This window comes from Panthera tigris, chromosome D3 (assembly GCF_018350195.1).
Source record: "Panthera tigris isolate Pti1 chromosome D3, P.tigris_Pti1_mat1.1, whole genome shotgun sequence".
NCBI lineage: Eukaryota > Metazoa > Chordata > Mammalia > Carnivora > Felidae > Panthera > Panthera tigris.
In genome coordinates, this window is record NC_056671.1 from 73,376,605 (window position 1) to 73,382,604 (window position 6,000).

The window sequence follows — 6,000 nt, forward strand, 5'->3', positions numbered from 1 at the left end:
AATTAATATTATTTATGACCATTGTCTTCACTCATGGTATCAGATAGTAATGTAATGTATCTCCAAGTCTTGTAAATTAAAAAAAAAGTTAAATTCACCAAGAGGAGTGGAGATGAAAGCAAAGATCAAATTGTACAGTTTTTCAAAGTTTCATGCCATCACTCCAGGATCACTCACATAGAAAAGATCAAACATAGGCCCTATGTGAGAACCACAGCCTGAGTTTAGGACCTCTAATCTAGACTGTTTAAAACATGTTGAAGATATGGGTTCAGGCAACAAATGGTCACTTTACTCCATCCCTACTGAAATGATCCCCCCTTTTACTGAGTGTAGAGAATGGCTGCAGAGAATGGAGAGTCAGCTTGAATCTGGGACCTGCGGGCACAAGGAGATGGAAAGTTAGTAGACTATCCTTCAGAATACATATGCCAAGAGCCGTCCATAATTGGGTGTCCTGGCCCCCCCTGTCTTCCCAGTAAGACACTGATCGCTGGATTTCCTCAACAGCGAAGCCTCCATTTCTGTCAGCTGCGTGACCATAATGAGTAAAGCCACGGGTCAGTTATTGAAGGTGAAGGTAAGCCAAGCCCTAGCACTGTTCACAGCAGCCTGTCATTGCCTTTTCCAGCCGTATCATTGGAAGAGTGTGCTTTCCCTTCGGCAATACTTACTGGTAAGTGGTAGGGAAGATATTCCCAGAGAGGTAGAACACTAAGGTTTTACTCCTGGGCTAAGTTTCTCCCTTTGTTTCTCTGCTCTGGCAGACTGAAGTTAGCTGGTGCTATGGGCATTGTCACTGTTGCCTTAGGCTTTCTGCTGGCCTTTACCCAGGGTCTCAGTGCCTGCTCTTGCCTCTGGTATGTGGTAATTCAAGACTTGACTTGAAGGAAACCTCTTCATGTATGTTCCAGGTGTGTCCTTTCTTTTCTTGAAACTGGTCAGCGTGGATCAAATTTTCTCTTGGGCCAAATCCATTATTTTAATATTCTCTTGACATTTTTCAAGTTTCTTATTGAGCTATTTTACCCTTTTCTGTTTATTCTAAGCTGCTATAGGTATTTTGTTACTTTTAAATTCTTTAGTTATTTCAATGGAATATGGGGCAAAAGAAGTTTAAATATATAGGCTCAATTTGCCAGGAGAAATTCCCTGACTGGAATGGGGGACAGTGGGATGCCTCCTCTGAAGATTATAAAATCTGGTTGGACTAGTACGATGCTGCAAAACTTTCATGAAGATCCTAAACCTAGCAAGAGGAATAGTCCAAGGGCTGCACATCATTCGGTGTCATTCCCGTCTAAATTCTATGTTGATTGAGAATTTGCAGATTTGGAAAGGAGTTGTTGGTGGTGAGCAATCATGTGAGAAGTGGTAGCTTTACTAATTCCTCACTGGCTTACATAAACATTTTGATTTAGGGGAGCACTCACTTATTCACTTTTTCATTTATTTATTAAGTTAATATTTATTGAGTGTGTATGTTATGCTTGACACTGTAGCTGAAATACATGGATAAAAAATACAGCGTTCCTTATTTTATGAACTTATATCTACAAGGGGAAAGAAACACAGAGCAAGCAAGAAAATAATTAAGTAACAACTTTACATAGTGATGATGCTTATGATGAAAATAAAGAAAGCAGTAGAGAAGTACAGAAACTGGGGAAGGAGGCTACTTCAGATAAGGCAATTGGAGGTCCTCACAATGGATGGCTTTTGAGCAGAGGTCTAATGATGGGAAGTAGCAAGCTATGCAAAGTTCAGGATGAAGCATATCCAAGGTGGAAGGACCATGGAGCTTGGCCATCAGAGAAAAAACAAAGAGCCAGTATGGATGCAAGAGTGGGATGTAAAAAGTCACACAAGTCCTTGTGAACACTGAAAGGAGTGTGGATTTTATTCCCTTACTGGGATAAGTAGACATTAGAGGTTTTTAAGCAGAGGAACCTGGCTTACATTATTTTGAAAAGATGTCCCTGGTAGCTCTGCGTAGGGTGACAAGAATGCAAGCAGTGAGACCAGTTAGGAAATAACGTTAAGTGGTTCAAAGAAGAGGTGGTGCATTGGGAGGAGAAGAGAAATAGAAGTGAATGTTGGAATTAGACTGGGAGCTGAGCAAGACAGAAGAATCAAGGGTGTCTCCTGGGTTTTGGAGTTCAACTATGTGGCTGATAGAGCTATTCACTAAGATGGTGATCAGGAAGGTTTGGGATTCATTTAGGGATGGGGGAAATCAGTAGTTCTGAAAGGTTCTGGAAGGTTGGGATTTCTGGTGTTGGGATAGATGCAGTGGAGCTTGGTTGGTGAGGATGGGCGGGGGGTGGTTCTGGCAGCCTCACTTAAACCCAAGAGTGCCTTCCTTCAAATCTCAGCTAGTGGATGGTGAAGCCTTACCAAGTGCACAAGGCACTCTGCAGGCCTCTCACACATTTTGTTCTGAGTGATGTCACGGGCAGAGAAGGGAGAGTCTCATCAAGTCTCTGAGAGGTACCAAGACAAAACGCTCGGGTAAACCTGGAGGTCACCATGGCCTTCAGTCCTGAAAAGGCTGTGAGAAAACATCATAGAAACATTTGTAACTCTAGGTCCTTTTTTCTTCTGGTTCATTTTTTCCATCAATGAGTATGTAATGTTCAAAACTTTATACTTGTCTCCTCCTGTACTTGTAGCAATTTATGTCTTTTTATTTAAAATTGTCAGGGTACTATGTTCGTTCTGTCTCCAAAGCACAAATACAATTGTCACAACCATAAATGGTAATGATTTGCTCCGTTTACATGGAGAATCCATGAGCTGGTTTGTCTTTATCCCGAGGTTGTTGAAGTCTTCCCCTTTTGAAAAAATGGCAATCCAGTAGTGTTGACTTGAGGATCCCAGCATAGGCAATTTGTAACTTTAGAGACAGTGTGTTATCATGCCCTGAAAATGAAGGGCAGACAATTCTTAGAAAATATTAATAGAGTTGAAAGTAATCTCAAACCTAACTCAATAATCACCGAGCAGTTATCCTTAAGTTGTTTGAAACTTAAGCTCCTAAATCAAAGGTCAGGTTTCAAGAGCCTGGATTTCATGTTGAGTAGTAAGTAGTAATGCTTCAGAAAACTGTTTACTTTTTTCTTTACTGGAAAATATAATAAGGTCCCCAGACCTTCTTTACTCATAAGTTGGGACAGACCCATTTCCTAGGAAACCACGCGCTCATTTTCCCCAAATTGTTCTGTTATGAACCTCTGATTTCACTGCTTGATTGTGACTCATTGTAATGAAAGTGAATGTTGTATTGATTTCACTTGATTTGCTTCCAGGTTGTGGGGTTTCCTTGAGAAATATGAGACACTTGACTGCTGATTCCTCTTGTTTCTGACGCCTACATTCTGTGCTCTGTGGAGAGTCAGTTTTTGAAATAGGTTGACGGCCGTCACAGATAAGCAAGGTACTTAGCCTTAGGTCAATGACTAGAAACTGTGCTGGTATCTGAATCATCTGCTTAACTCAGAACCCACCTCTTAGGGAGATGATGAAGCTAGGTATAACATGGAGGCTATTGTGTGTTACCCTGTAGGGGGGCTTATAAGACTTTGATTCTCTTTTTATCTCCTTGCTTTGATATTCACTTTGATATCAAGTGTATACAAGTATAAGTATCCAAAGGATAAATGAAAAACACTTCCCAACACTCCTAGATACCATTTCTTTCCCGTGCATATTTCCAAAAGCTTAAATGTTTGCCTAACTTAAAAGCTATTATTATAGGAATTATCACAATGAAAATTATCATAATAATGTTTCTTTAGTTTAAGCTCTTTCTTTTTTGTTAGGTTTAAGTAATTCAGATGTGTAAAAAGCATACTTTCTTTTCATCAGTCACTTGAAATGTTTCTCACTTCCAATGTGGCCTAAGCATGGAGACAATGTGTTAGAGACAAGGTTGCATTTATCCGCACAGACCCGAGGAAATATAAACACATCTCTGAGACTTCTATCAAAGAGGGGAAAGTTGTGAGGGACCAAAGCAGTGGCTGATGGCGGTATACTGTTATCACTATCTGACAGTCTCTGCTTATTCAATGTATTTTGAAAAATAGTCAAAGTCTGTTTACCTTAACTGTTTCTAAAAATGCTTACTTAATAAAATAGTACAAAGCACCACTGGTTGTTTCTGTTTCTAGAAAACAATTTTTCTGCTGAAATAAAAGGCGTTAAAATATTTAAGAATCTGTGGTTCCTTAATGGTGGCTTAATGATAAGACTGCTGATACTAATGCAAAGTACCTGCAGATTGAAAATTCTTAAAATAAGAAATGTGTGACTCTCACATAGCCATGTCAACATACTTCATTTTGAATACCCTTGGCTCTTAGCCACTATGAAGCAACTGTGAATATCCCTGGAATCTGAGGGAACCATTGACAACTAATACCGATCTGTGACTTTTTCTCAGGTTAGCTAGATCAGGCTCTTGAATCTCATGTGTCTCAAAGGAAATTCCGAGTTCCATTTTGCAGTCATTACCTCAAGAAATGGTATTCATTTAACAACTTTTTTGCTTTCATCTACTCCTCAGTTAGGAACTTGGCATTCTCCTTCCAGTCGCTAACTCTAGGGAAAACAAGAAGTCACCAGGATGGCTCTTGCAATCAATGAACCCACGAACAGTGGTGAAACCAATTTCTGTGAGTTCCCTGAGGCCATGCCAATTATACATACTCTCTATTACAACAACAACAAAACCCAAGCATCTTTATTTTGCAGCTCATCAAGGAGTTGGTTGAATATCTCACTCTACCTGCACACCAGTACTCAAGTTTACGAGGGCATACAAGTCCCCTACTCTTCTCCCAGTACCTCTTTGTAGGAATTCCCAAGTTACCTCTGTGAGTATCTATATATAACCCTTCTCATGCTAGGACCTTATCTTGCTTTCAAGGACCTTACAATCTGGAAGGTGAGGAAACACGAATAAACCTGAAACAATTCAGGTATTATATGCCCAGTAAATTCAATGAGATCAATCCAACATAAGGTATGTTGTTAGATATATTTTTCAGAGAAAACTATTTGAGAAGGCAGGACTTGATCTGAGGTTATAGGAATATGTGAAGGATTTGAATTAGTCAAACAAAGTGACAGGTTTGGTATTTCAGGAGGGGAAAGCAATTTGAACAAAGGCATTGAAGTGGAAAAGAATTTTCTCTAACAGACTTTGAGGAAATTGATTTGATTGGTATGAAGAACTTACATTTGAAATTACTAAATATGAAATGTTAGATTATGGAAGTGAGGCAGAAATGTATATTTAGTGCTATAGGAATTAATAAACCCAATTTTGAGAAAGGGCAGGACATGTTAGAAAACCCTCACTTACTTCTACATTAAGCTATAACTGAAAGAAACTATACTGGAAAGTTTAGACACTGTATGATTCCATTTATTTGCCATTCTTGAAAAGACAAAACTAGAAAAAAAAAAACCCTAGAAAAACAGAAAACAGATCAGTAGTTTCTGGGAGGTTGGGCTCAGGGCAGGGGAGGGGGGAAGTGGAGGAATTTTTTGAGATGATGGAACTGTTCTCTAATTTACATTTTTAAAAATGTTTATTCATTCTTGAGAGAGCATGAGTGGGGGAGGGGCAGAGAGAGAGGGGGACACAGAATCTGAAGCAGGCTCCAGGTTCTGAGCTGTCAGCACAGAACCCCACACGGGGCTTGAACCCATGAGCCATGAAATCATGACCTGAGCCGAAGTCAGATGCTCAACCGACTGAACCACCCAGGTGCCCCAGGAACTGTTCTCTAATTTGATCATGATACTGATTAATGACTTTATGCATCTACCAAACTTGCAGAATTAGACACTAAAAATGGGAATTTTGCTGTCTCCACATTATTCTCTTAAAATATAGAAAAAATCTTAAGGGCAAAGATGGGTTAAAAATGGGAACGAATGTTGACAAGAACAAATCAAAGGAAGGATTGTTAAAATGTAATGCCTCAGGAT